This window comes from Crocuta crocuta, unplaced genomic scaffold (assembly GCF_008692635.1).
Source record: "Crocuta crocuta isolate KB4526 unplaced genomic scaffold, BGI_CrCroc_1.0 scaffold226, whole genome shotgun sequence".
Lineage (NCBI taxonomy): Eukaryota > Metazoa > Chordata > Mammalia > Carnivora > Hyaenidae > Crocuta > Crocuta crocuta.
The window spans coordinates 190,392-204,413 of NW_027530997.1; the positions used below are offsets into that span (position 1 = coordinate 190,392).

The following is a 14,022-nucleotide window of genomic DNA, read 5'->3' on the forward strand; positions in this document are numbered from 1 at the left end:
GGTTCAAACAGTGAAAGACTTAGTGGTGAAGGTAAAAGGGTAAATTTCTTTTTCAATGCCAAGTGAAAAAAGCAAGTTGCTGAGTTAACAAATTTTTCCTAAGATATGTTATTTCACCTAAATTCAGCTAAATAACTTAGAATTATATCTAGAAAATATTTTTGGCCAGGCATGTTAGTAAACTTTGTGGTAATGATAATTGAAAATTTTATAATTTTGTGCATGTTGGATGAATCAGAATAATCATGTTTGGGACTAAATAAACTATTGTTTTATTATTTTTATATGATTACTAGAACAAAGTTTGAGTAAAATGCTGGTAGGGTCAGCATTCTTTTAGATGGTTTCCAGCTGTTACAGTCTTGAATTTCCACCAGGCTCCTATGGAATAGCAAGTAAAAAATGAACTTTCAATTACAGAGAGGAAAAAGTTTGATGTTAACATTTTGTAAATCTCTATGCCCTAAATAAAGTTATTTTGTGTGTTTGTGTATGTGTGTGTGTTTCCTGGATTCCTACCAACTTCTTGAAATCTATTGCTGGGAATTTCCTACAGTGAGTCAAACAATGAACTCCAGGCTGGTAACTTCCCACTAGCATAGGGAGAAGTTTATATATTAAAGCACCTTAGAGTTTAGGGCAAGACCTGGGTTTATCGCTCAGCTTGAGGATATCGTCCCAAGACTGGCTTCTGTAGAATTCGGTGTAACAGTTGTTATTTGGGAATATATGTATAGCTCACTGTACTGATAAAACAGGAAACAGAGCCAGACTTTAATCTCAGAGACCCTGTGATACACAGGAGGAAACAACTTAAAAGTTAGTAGCTAGAATAAGGCAAAAGTGCTATGTTATAACAGAAGAGACTCTTTCTGACCTGGGAAAACAGGAAGTGCTTCATGCAGGAGGCAGTGTTTAAGAAGGTCCCCAACTCCTGGGGACCCATGAAGGTGGAGGTTAGTCACTGGAAGTTCCCGTTACTGGGAGACCCTGCAGAGCCACTGTGAGGGAGGGGAGAAGGAACTAGAGATTGAATTGGAATTCCCCTGAGAGGCTCAAAATGCCCAGGGAGGTCCTGGTCCTAAGAGATGACCCTTTTCTTCCTGCCCCACCTCTAACAAAGCTCATTTGGGCTAGAAGAAGAAGGCCTCAAGCCTCAACAGCAGCCTCTGGGGTTTCAAATCTTAAGGTCACAGAGGAAAATAAAAGTCCAGTAAACCAAGGGTGCTAGACCCTAAATACCTCTCATGGTTTCTTTCTCTCACCTTAGCCATGATCTTTATAGCAAAGACCTGATGTCTTTATAGCAAAGATGCTGCATGGTAGGGATTCAAATAATAAAGTACACATACACATGATAATAGCTCCTTATCTGTGCCAGGTATTCAACCAACGGTAACTATTATCGCTTTCATACATCTTCTCATTTAATGTTCACAACTGCCTGGAGAGAAGTCAGCATTATTATGTCAATTTCACAGACCAGATTACTGAGACTAAACAAGGCAACAATAACAACCACAAAAACACTACTTGGAATTTTAACTGGGGAATGGCAGAGCCAAAATTCAAACTCATCTGTTTAACTTCAAGGCCAGTAGTGTTACTTGTCATACTGTAAATAAGGTATGGTGTCTGTCTTCAATGAGCTCACAGTGCACAATTAAGAATAGATCCAGGCTTAGGGCACCTTGCTGGCTCAGTTGGTGCATCATGTGACTCTTGATCTCTGGATTGTAAGTTTGAACTCTGTACTGGGTGTAGAGACTACTTAAAAAAAATAATAATAATAAATCCAGGCTAGGTTAAAAGTAGAACCACCATGGGGTGCCTGGGTGGCTCAGTCGGTTAAGCATCCGACTTCAGTTCAGGTCATGATCTCAAGGTTTGTGGGTTCGAGCGCCGCGTTGGGCTCTGTACTGACAGCTAGCTCAGAGCCTGGAGCCTATTTCAGATTCTGTACGTCCTTCTCTCTCTGATCCTCCCCTGTTCATGCTGTCTTTCTTTGTCTCTCTCTCTCTCTCTCTCTGAAAAAAAAGTAAAACATTAAAAAATTAAAAAAAAAAAAGTAGAACCACCATATGATCCAGCAATTCTACTACTGGGTATATATCTAAAGGAAATGAAATCACTACCTTGAAGAGATATGTACACTTCCATATTAATTGCAACATTGTTCACAACAGTCAAAACATGGAAACAACCTAAGCATCCATCAATGGATAAATGCATAAAGAAAATGTGGTATGTATATACAATGAAATATTTTTCAGCCATAAAAACGGGAAATCCTGGTATCTGCAACAACACGAATGAAACTGCAGGGCATTATGTTAAGTGAAATAAGTCAGACAGAGAAAGACAAATGCTATATGATTTCACTTATATGTGGAATCTAAAGAAGCCAAACTTATAGAAACAGAAAGTAGATGGGTGGTTGCCAGAGATTGGGGTTGGGGGATGGGGAAAATGGGGAGCGGTTGATAACAGGGTACTAACTTTCAGTTATAAGATAAATACGTTCTGAGAATCTAAGGTATAGCATAGTGACTACAGTTAATAATACTGTCTTGCATACTTGAAATTTGCTAAGAGAGTAAATCTTAAGCATTCTCATTTAAAAAATGGAAGTAACTATGGGGCGCCTGGGTGGCTCGGTCGGTTAAGTGTCCAACTCTTGATGTTGGCTCAGGTCATGATATCACGGTTCATGAGACTGAGCCCCAAGTCAGGGTCTGAACTCACAGCATGGAGCCTTCTTAGGATTCCTCTCTCCATTTCTCCCTCACTTGTGCGTCTGTGTGCGCGTGCACTCTCTCTCTCTCAAAATAAATAAGTAAACTTTATTTTAAAAAGTAACTATGGAAGGTGATGGAGGATGTGTTAACTCAATTGTGGGAATCCTTTTATAATGTATATGTATATCAAATCATCACACTGTGCACTTTAATATATTATTATATATGTAACATGTATTACAATTTTATTTCAGAGTGAAAGAGGGAGAATGAGAGAGAAAGTGAGAGAGAGATAGAGGGAGAGACGGGCGGGGGGTGGGAGAGTGCAAAAGACAGACTTCTCCTTTGGAAGTGCTAATGAGCATTTTTTTAAAACATTTATATTTGTTTATTTTGAGAGAGAAAGAGAGAGTGAGAGTACAGGAGAGGGGCAGAGAGAGAGGGAAAGGGAATCCCATGTAGGCTCCACTGTGAGTGGAGATACTGACTCAGGTCATGAGATCATGACCTGAGCTGAAATCAGGATCTGATGCTTAGCTGACTGAGCCACCCACGTGCCCCACGAATGAGTATTTTACATAATTTGGGATAAAATGTCACAGAATTTTCAGTCCACCATATGTTCAGCCTAGTGTTGACTATTAGCAGATTAAACTACTTCAAGCATGAGAAAGTACATTTTACCTGGAAATGCCACACAAATATAAAGGTGAGTTATTGGATGACTTAACCATGAGTAGTATTTTCACAAATATTACCTCATTTTTTTTCTCTCAAAAATTTATAAGGAGGCAAAACAAATATTGTCAATAGTATTTTAAAGATATGAAGAACTGGGGCACCTGGGTGGCTTTTGATTTCACCTTAGGTCATGATCTCCCAGTCATGGGATAGAGCCCTACATAAGGCTCCACACGGCATGGAGCCTGTCTGAAATTCCCTCTCTCTCTCCCTCTGTCCCTCTCCCCTGCTCATCTCTCTCTCTCTTTCTCTAAAAAAAAGAAAGTTTAAAATGATATGAAGAACTGGGGTGCCTGGCTGGCTCAGTTGGTTAAGCGTCCAATTTTGGCTCAACTCATGATCTCACGGTTTGTGAGGTTGAGCCCCACAACAGGCTCTGTGCTGACAGCTCAGAGCCTGGAGCCTGCTTCTGATTGTGTCTCCCTCTCGGGCTCATGCTCTGTCTCTCTGTCTCTCAAGAATAAATAAATGTTGAAAAAAAGATACGGAGAACTGATTAAACAGTTATTAATCCTAGTCCTCTGATTTCCAGTATTTTTTAAATACTGGAATTTGGATAATAAATACTGGATACTAAATGTAATTATTATCAACAATGAATTTAACAATGATGTGGCACATGCACTTTTACCATTAAATTTCTTTGTTTCTGTAAATCAAATAGGACTGGCTAGGGTACTTCTTAGGCCAAAAACCCAGCTCTCCCTCCCAAATACATCTCCCTTCTGGCTGCTTCTCAATCCCCATTGCTACAAGGCCACCACCAATTCTCACCTGGCTGGCTACATTCTCCACATAGGAGAGGTCTAAAAATGACAGATCACATCACTGTCCTTCCTGCCTAACAACCCTGTCTCTATTCATTTCTTATCCCATCTGGTCCCTGCTTCCTACTTCTCCCACCTCACTCCCCGACAGTCACACTTCCCTCTATCATTCCTAATTTGTTACAACCTCGGGGCCCTTACACTTGCTGCTTTCTCAGCTCAGAATATACTTTCTTCAGATGGTTCACAGCTTCATGTCCTTCACGTTTCCAACCAAATATGCACTGCACTTCCCTGAATCCTTATCTAAATGAACCTCCTCATCCCTGCTACTCCCTACCCCTTACTCTGTTTTATTATTTTACATAGAATTTAACATGGCTTTAAAGTATATCATTTGCTCATTTACTGTTTCTTCCCTCTCTAGAAGGTAAATTTCATGGGAGCAGGGACCTTGTTCACTGTTGTATCCTAGAAGAGTGCTTAGGACACAAAAGGTATTTAAAAGGTATTTGTAGAATGAATGAATGGTCTGAACCATAAAGTGAGGTCTTGTTAGGGCCTCAGCCTCCATCTTGAGATGGAATATGGATCCAATAATGGGAAAAAAAAATGACAGATTTTGACCCAAAACACTCTCATTCTAACCTCAGGGTCCTTAGGGGCAGCGTGCTGGACTGGAATGAACATATAGGCTTTGGAGCCACAACCAGGTGGGAATTCTGGTTTGTCACTTGTTTTGGCTTTTACGCAGTATACTTCACCTCTGTGAGTCTCAGACTAGAATGACTTGAGCGAGAAATAAACTTTGATTGTGTTAAACTGTGGAGACTTGGAGGTTTTTACAATCACCACTGTTAATTACCCTAAATTAGGGTCATGCTTCTTGTTCCTCCCATGTGTCCTGAAACCCTCCTTTGCCCAGGCTTCTTTTCCTCATAAATTCCCTCTTCCCTGTCTCTTACCCCAGAACAGGAAACAAAAGGGGAATTTAATTTTTCTTCAACCTTTTACTGTGAAAAATTTCAAGTCTTCAGAAAACTTGAAAGAAGAGTACAATTAACACAGGTGTACTTGTCACCTAAATTCACTAATTGTAGCAATTTTGCCATATTTGGGCTCTTCCTTTATCTTTCCCCCCCCCCCCCCCAGACACACACACATACACACTATCATCCTGATACTTCATACCTAAATACTTTATCATCTATCTCTTTAGAATGGACATTCTCTCATATAAACATGCCATTATTACACATAAAAGTTAAAGCATTAACCAAATGTCATCTAATAGTCCATAATCAAATTTCCCCCAAATAGAACTTATTTATAGAACTCATCTCATCCAAGATCCACCACATTTGGTTACGTCACTCTTTTAGAGTACTTTCCCTGCCTTTTGCTAGTTCTTTGTGACCTAGAAATTTTTGCAGACTCCAGGCCAGATCATTAAAGAATGTCCCATAGTCTGAATTTGCCTGATTGTTCCTTTACAATTAAGTTCAGGTTAGACATTTTTGGCAAGAATATTTCACAGCTTATTTACTTCCCATGGCATCCATAAAGAGGCACATAGTGTCAGTTGGTCCCATTATTGATGATGCTAAATTTGATCGCTTCCTTTATGATAATGTCCAATAGATTTCCCAAGGTAAAAATATAACTTTCCCCTCTGTTCTTAATAAGTAATTTGATATGAGAAATTTATTTTGAGACTGTGTGAATATCCTATTCCCAAAGCCTTTCTCTTAATGCGTTTAGCATCCACTGATGATCCCTTCTTGACTCAGTTATTATACTAGGAAGTGCAAAATGGTGATTTTCTAAATCTGTCTTTCCTTGTACATTGATTAGCTGGCATTCTTCTGTAAAGAAAACCTTTTGCTTTTTTACTCCTCTATAACCAATCAATCACACTCACTCTCTCTCGCTCTCTTCATAGATACATTTTAAATTCAAAGTTTTATAATCGAGTGCTACTCAGACTGAAGTCCCTGGATCAGCAGCCTCAGCAGTACCTGCAAGCTGCCTCGAAATGCAAACTCTCAAACTCCACTACCTATTACTCAGACTATCTGGGCCGGAGGGGGAATTTGTGTTATTATTTACACTGTTACAAATCATTTCTGTTTGTTATTCTTTTTGATGCTCAAATTTGCCCAGAAGAAGCACCTTCAAGCTAGCCACAGTGTTCTGTTGATATGCCCCTATTTGTCTTTGAGCACTTCCTTGTTCAGAAGAGCACTGAGTCACCTTGTACTTTCCCTACTTAGTTACCTCAGACCTGGAATTAACTGTTTCTCAGGCGTCCTGGTTCTTTTAACTGGGGAATGGGACTTAGAAATTTAATAATGAAGTTAGCTGTGCTTATTGTTACTGGATATCACTGTTTGTTTATAGGCCCATTCAGTAGAAAAAGCAAGGAAATATATATATATATTTTAAAATAATACTGATACCTCCAAATTGAATCCATACCATAGGATTTTTCCTTGGGTAAAATCCTCATTCCTATGTGTATCCCTTATCCTACAGAAAATATGTTACTCATTTGCTCTAAGCTACAACACAATAAATTATTTTCAGAATCGCTGTCTCTAATAAACCCACTCAGGAAAGTTCAAGAATATTTTTTACTTCTTTCTGTCCTAACTGAGAGTGTCAGGCTCAAAAATTATTCGAATTGATTATTATATGGTAAATATGTTGATTTTAGGCTGATTTTTAAAAATATTTTTAAACATTAATTAATTTTTAATTTACATCCAAGTTAGTTAGTATATAGTGCAATAATGTTTTCAGGAGTAGATTCCAGTGACTCACCCAGCGCTCATCCCAATAAGTGTCTTCCTTAAAGCCCCTTGCCCATTTAGCCCACCCCCCCACCCGCACCCCTGCAGCAACCCTCAGTTTGTTCTCTGTATGTAAGAGTCCCTTATGTTTTTTTCTCCTCCCTGTTTTTATATTATTTTTGCCTCCCTTCCCTTATGTTCATCTGCTTTGTATCTTAAATTCCTCATATGAACGAAGTCATGATATTTGTTTTTCTTTGACTGACTTATTTCACTTAACATAGTACCCTCTAGTTCCACCCATGTTGTTGCAAATGGCAAGATTTCATTCTTTTTGACTGCCAAATAATACTCCAGTGTGTGTGTGTGTGTGTGCGCGCGCGCGCACGCGCCACATCTTCTCTTACCCATTCATCTGTCAGTGGGCATTTGGGCTCTTTCCATACTTTGGTTATTGTCGATAGCACAGCTATAAACATTGGGGTGCATATGCCCTGATTGTAGGCTGATTTTTGCAACTTGTATTCAGTTTTTAAGATTTGATTTCTTTATCTTTCTGACTTAATTTCTGAATTTATAGAAAAATTGCATGCCTTAAAAGTGAAAGGTATATAAAAAGGTAGTCCATATTCATTATTATGTTAAAGAAGAAAGCCTTTACAATACAGTACAATAAACTGATTCTCATACATCCTTCCTCAAGTTACATGTAGGTGATATTGTATTTTTAAATCAGGTTGGATTTTCTTTCACTTTAAAACATTTTGAAAGTATTTTTCCACTTAAGTTCAATGTATCTACTGTAGTTGCTTATTAAAGGGAATCATAAGAGATTGTAGTGACAAAATACCATCCTCTATTTACCAGAGGATAAGCTTTATTATCTACAGTTATTTTTTTGCTTTTTATAAAATAAAAGATACATTTTACACTAATCTTAAATTTTAATCTTATGTAAAAATACACTAATCCTAATTTGTGAAAATAAAACCCACATATCTATACACACACAAATAAACTTAGATAGAAAACATAACACACATCAAAATGTTTGGGTGGTTGCATTCTAGATGGCTAGAATTCCTTATAGTTCTCATTATTTTCCAAATTTTGCCACTTATTTGCCAATGAGTGTGTGCCATTTTTATATTCAAAGAAAAAAACATTATTCTTCAAAAGAGCTATTTAATTATCATAGCCTATACATAACATGAATGGATAATACATGGCCCTAAAACTGTCATTTCAAATGCACTGAACTAAAGTAAGAAGAAATTCTTTTAAAGCCCAGAAATAGCACAATGTACAGACACATGAGGGTATTGTAACCAAGTTTTCATAATTTAAGAAAAACACTCAGAAACCAAAAAACTAAACAGCTAACATGTACTGAACACTCACTGTAGTCCTGCTTTTGTTCTAAGCATTTCATGTGTATTTCCACATTTAATCTTTACATTAACTCTATAGAATAGTAACGTCATTATCCTCATTTACAGAGAAGAGTTTTGAGACTCAAAGTCATCCAGCCACCTAAAATCATGGAAAGAATTTACAGTGGTCTTTTGTATATGACCAAGCCCTTACTGTCCATTGTTTGGTGAGAATTCCAACCTGTACCTCTGTGCAAAGGTATAATTCTCTCTTAAGCCATGGCCTACTTGTTATTCTCAAGTGATCTCCTGCCGCTCTACTCAGAGCCTAAGAACAGCTGTGGAACAGAGAATGGCTATTTAACAAATTTTAGTTTTTCAATAGAAATAGAAAGTTTGGAAAATAGGAAAATACAACTCTTTATCAGCATTTCCTCTCAGTCTTCCTTTTCTTCAGTGTGTGTATATATTCAATACATCTTTTTTGATAGTTCAGTAATTTGCTTTTTTCATCTTTCATCACATTCACATGTTATATATATCTTTATCATATTATATACTTTTTAGAACCATCAATTTTCAGTGTTACATCATTTTCTTTTTTTAACTTTTTTTAAATATATATTTTTGAGAGAGAGAGAGACAGAGTGTGAGCAGGAGACGGGCAGAGAGAGAGGGAAACACAGAATCCGAAGCAGAGTCCAGGCTCTGATGTGTCACCACAGAGCCCAATGTGGGGCTCGAACCCATGAACCATGAGATCATGACCTGAGTCAAAGTCAAACGCTTAACTGACTAAGCCACCCAGGTGCCCCACTATTACATTATTTTCAATGAAGTAAATATACCAGTGCTTAATAATTTCTCTAGTATTGGTTTTTTAGGTTACAGCCAATTTCACATGTAACTAATTCAGCAACAAACATCTTCTTGTGAATACTGATACGTTTTCCCATATTTATTGCTTAATTCAGCAAATGTTGCCTGAATACCTAATAAGTACCAGAGACTGTATTAGGTGCTGGGTTTAGGATTTTTTTCCCCTAGGGTAATATTTCAAGGATGAATAGTTTTATGCCTCAATACATACTGGCACATGGCTTTCTAAAATGTCAGAATCAGGGGCACTTGGGCGGCTCAGTTGATTAACTGTCCAACTTCAGCTCAGATTCTGATCTTGCGGTTCACAAGTCTGAGCCCCATATTGGGCTCCGTGCTGACAGCTCAGAGCCTGGAGCCTGCTTCAGATTCTGTGCCTCCCCTCTCTCTCTGCCACTCTCCTGCTCATGCTCTGTCTCTCTTCCTCTCCCTAGAAAATAATTTAAAACATTAAATAAAATAATAAAAATAAAAAAAAATTAAATGTCAGAATCAGGTTATTCTAAGTGAATTCTTTAAAACGAAGGAAAAAAGAGGTACAAAACTTTGAGTCATTAGATGACTGATGACTACCGTATTATGTGTCGAAGACATCAAAATAAGTAAATAAGTTCGTAGATTTCAAATCATTTATGACAGGAAAAAATTAATGCCAACATTTATGGTAGTTTTTGCCTATGACTCAAAACACAGACACAATAAAAGAAAATAGATAAATTCAACCACATAAAAATGAAAATTGTGGCAAACATAAACAAAATCAAAATACAAATATCAAACCGGCAGTTTATTTCTGCAAAGTATATCATAGATAAGGGTCTTATGTTCCTCATATAAAATAACACTTAAAAATAAAAAAAACTCTACAGAAAAATGTACAGAAGACATACACTTAACAATAAATGATATTCAAATTATTCCTAAACAAATGAAAAAATCATCAGCTTTACTACTAGAGAAATGTAAATTAATACTACATTTAGATACCATTTCTCGCCTATCCTGTTTGCAAAACTGTATATAAATTTGATAACATATTCTGTGATTATGTTGGTGAGATTGTGGAATAAGGGATAATCTCATCCAGTGCTCATGGAAATGCAAAATGATATAACTTCTGTGGAGAATTTGGCAATATCTAATAAAGCTTCATTTACATTTACCTTTTGATGTAGGGATCTCACTGGTTGGAGTTTTCCCTGAAGATACAAAACCACAAATCTGAAACAACATAAGTACAAGGTTATTCACTGTGACATTATTTGTAATAGCAAAATATTGGAAATAACCTAAATGTTCTTCCATAGGAGATTGGCTTAAAAAAAAAAAAGTATACTCCCAAAGAGAAATACTACTTAACCAAACTAAACAATGGAAAAGAGGGACATGCCAATAGAAAACTACAAGGATTAAGTGACAATGACACCCCATCAGCAATGTGTACACCTAAAGCCCAGATCTTGGTTTCTAAATATTATAGCTCACTGAAAGGAACCAGAGCTCCTTGGAGAAATGACAGTTCAGATCTAGGGCAGATAAAGTACAAGGTGAGCCTGAAATATCTTGTGCAAGGAAATAAGAAAAAACTCAAAGGCTGATGGAAATAAGTCAGAGGTTACAGGAATGGCTTACAGAGACTCCCACTGGACAAATCTGAGACAATCTGAGCAACAAAAAAAAGAATATAGATGGTAATGAATTATAACACATTGAATAAGTAAAAACAAAAGCTGTAAGTTAATTATGGTATTCATAAAAACACAAGAAGATGAAAAGGAAACGGTATAGGGTGGGAGAGAGGAAAGCTCTTTTATACAGAAAAATGTAGAGGACATGATAGAATTGGAAAACCACTACTTTGCAACTGCAAAGTAAGAACTCACCTTGGGTATAACACTTAACCTATTTGTATTATAAGATCACAAGGTGATTTCCTGAAATATCTTCTGGGTCTATATTTGATCTAGGATTAACAGACTTTGAAATGGAAAGCCTCAATCAGATAAAGGAAAAGCTATAGGATCCTTACTTCAGTATGTTTTTTTTTTCCTTTCTCAGCAAAGCTGAAAATCACTATTAACTAGTCCAATAGGAGCAGACCTCCAGTTTCCTAACCCTGAATTATTTTTATCTTTTGTCATGTAGCTCCAAGCTATATTGGAATTACCCACTAAAGAAGGCTTCATCATAAACAAAATCAAAAAACAAATGTCAAACTGGGAGTTAATACTTGTAATATATGTCATAAGCAGAAGTCTAATGTCCTTAACATAAATATTATACTGTTTGTATAGTTATTTATATATTGTTAAAGCGGTGGAGAAAAAAAATCCTGTTTAGTCTGTTGAGCCAGATAAAGTGTCCCAACTCCAGCTTAAAGGACAGATTTTCTGAGGAAATTTAAACCTCCCAACACTCCTTAATCTCTAAGAGACCAGGATAGAGGGTAGAAGTTCATAATAAAGCTGCTCCAACTCAAGATACAGTCTCCACAGCTCGCACACCCATTTCATCCTGCCATGTCTGTCTTGTCAGTCCAGTGTACACCTGTTGGCATGGTGTAAAGGTTAGTAGTACTCCCTTTCACTCTCGGAAGTGTCTAAGTTTGGACCATATGTGGTTACCCTACTTCTAGGAGACCCCTGATGCTTCTGAGGAAAGACTTTATTTGGCTGATGTTGAAGGGTACATGCCAAGCTAGAGGGAAGAGCAAGAAAAGACTCTGGAATTTGATAAACAGAATAACAGTCCTCCAAAGATATCCTTGTCTAGTTCCTGGAACTGTCAATATGTTAGTTTACATACCAAAAGGGAAAAGTGATTAAGTATGCTGAGATGGGAAGACTATTCTGGATTATCCAGATGAGCCCAATTGCATGGATCATTAAAACTGGAGAAAGCTTCCCAGCTGAGTTCAGAGTTAGGGGGAGATGTGACTATGGAAGAATGCTCAGAGAGATGCAACATTGGTGGCTTTGAAGGTGGAATAAGGAGACCACAAGCCAAGAATACAGGCAGCCCCCTGTGGCTGGAAAAAGTAAGGAAACAGATTCTCACCTGTAGCCCGCATAAAGGAATACACCCCTTGCCAACGCCTACAGAACTGTGGACTACATTAAAAACTGGGTGAGAAAGTGTACATTCAGATGGAGACCTGCATGTATGACTGGTAGCCTGCAGCTGAGATTTCCACATTTTGACCTCAACTTTACCTGGGTAAGATCTGCAATTCTTGGCTTCAGCCCTTTTGATTAGTACTCTGTTTCTCCTCTGGGTGGAGGCACTAGGAACGCAGCTAGAAACCAGAACTGGTTCCTGCTTTGGGGTGGACGGACAGACTCAGCATAGGTAAGGACGTTGTAAGGTACTCTACATCCAGTACCTCAAAAACATTCCGTGAGTAAGATATGATTACGCTCTTTCTGTAGTGAAGAGAATGGTTAGACTATCTAGGATACAGCTCTGCTGTGTAACCTCGTGCAAGTTCCTCTCGGGGCCTTTGGCCCTTTGACCTTGGTCCTTTGACTTTGAAAAGCCACTTCGAAAGGTGAATACTACCTATTCAGAGGGTTGTGAGGATTCAGGGGTGGTGGAAGGCCCGAGAGTTGTGAGAAGACCAAACGGAGACAGCGCACGAACCCAGGCCTCCCCTCACACCGGCTGGAGGCCCATGAACCCAAGAAGGGGTGAGGCCCACAGGGTGAGATGACATCACGGCATATCCCCTCCGTGCACCTGGTGCGGCCCCGGAGCGAAGAGAAAAACTAGTCGAGGTGCAGGACTCTCACCTGACGTCACGCCTTTCCCAACTTCCACCGCGCGCTGACACCAGCACTCGCGCAGTCTCTCTCCGCGACGTTGCAGAGTTTGTCGGAAGCTGGTGGGCGGGAGCTGCCGGCGGATGTGGAGAATGGTTGGGTTTGCGTGGTGTCAGTGTGCCATCAGCTTGTAGTGACTGCCGGCTTTGGCCTCCGTGAAGGGGCCATCTCTGGATCGAAGGGATGCAGTGCCTAATGATTGCACCGAGACCACATGCAGTAGGGTTTGGAGAGTTCCCCAAGGCAGTGTAGGAGGGGTAATAAAAGAACATGATCTCATCCAAATTTCTTTAATGTAATATACACGTGCTGCCTGTACTCTTTTCCTATCCACTCTTCAACCCGTTTTATCTGTTAAAAATTGTTTTTAAAACATAAAATCACATAAATATATTTGTGTGCAAACATGTGTCAAAGAGTTTATAAAATTAACACGTGTCAAAGAGTTTAATTAATGAGGAACTAGTATGACGTTACAAAGAATCCTAAGAACCACATAAATAGGATGAAAGGTATTTTATTTTATTTTTTAAATGCTTTTTATTTTATTTCTAAGAGAGAGAGAGACAGCATGAGCAGGGAAGGGTCAGAGAGAGAGGGAGAAACAGAATCCGAAACAGGCTCCAGGCTCTGAGCTGGCTGTTAGCACAGAGCCTGAAGCAAGGCTCAAATCCACGAACATTGAGATCATGACCTGAGCGGAAGTCGGACGCTTAACCAACTGAGTCACCCAGGCGCCCCAGGATGAAAGGTATTTTAAAATTAATTTTCACCTCTCCTACTTTCCCTGGATACAGTGGGTCCTCAAATTCTATTGACTCAACTTCCAAAATTGGATAAATCTCTCCATTTTCAGTCATACTGAGCTGAAGTCTTCTCCAGATTGTACTACTACTGCCTTCCAATTGGCCTCA

The 14,022-nt window shown here is 38.5% G+C and overlaps 1 long non-coding RNA gene across 1 annotated transcript; it reads right to left on the reverse strand.

Moving 5' to 3' along the window:
• Positions 1–9,409: 9,409 nt before the first annotated feature.
• Positions 9,410–13,138, reverse strand: LOC144236868 (uncharacterized). Its single transcript, XR_013336671.1, has 3 exons — positions 13,079–13,138; positions 10,454–10,511; positions 9,410–9,720 (listed from the first exon to the last, which is right to left on the reverse strand). It is a non-coding gene; the product is annotated as an uncharacterized LOC144236868 (long non-coding RNA).
• Between the last annotated feature and the right edge of the window lie 884 nt (positions 13,139–14,022).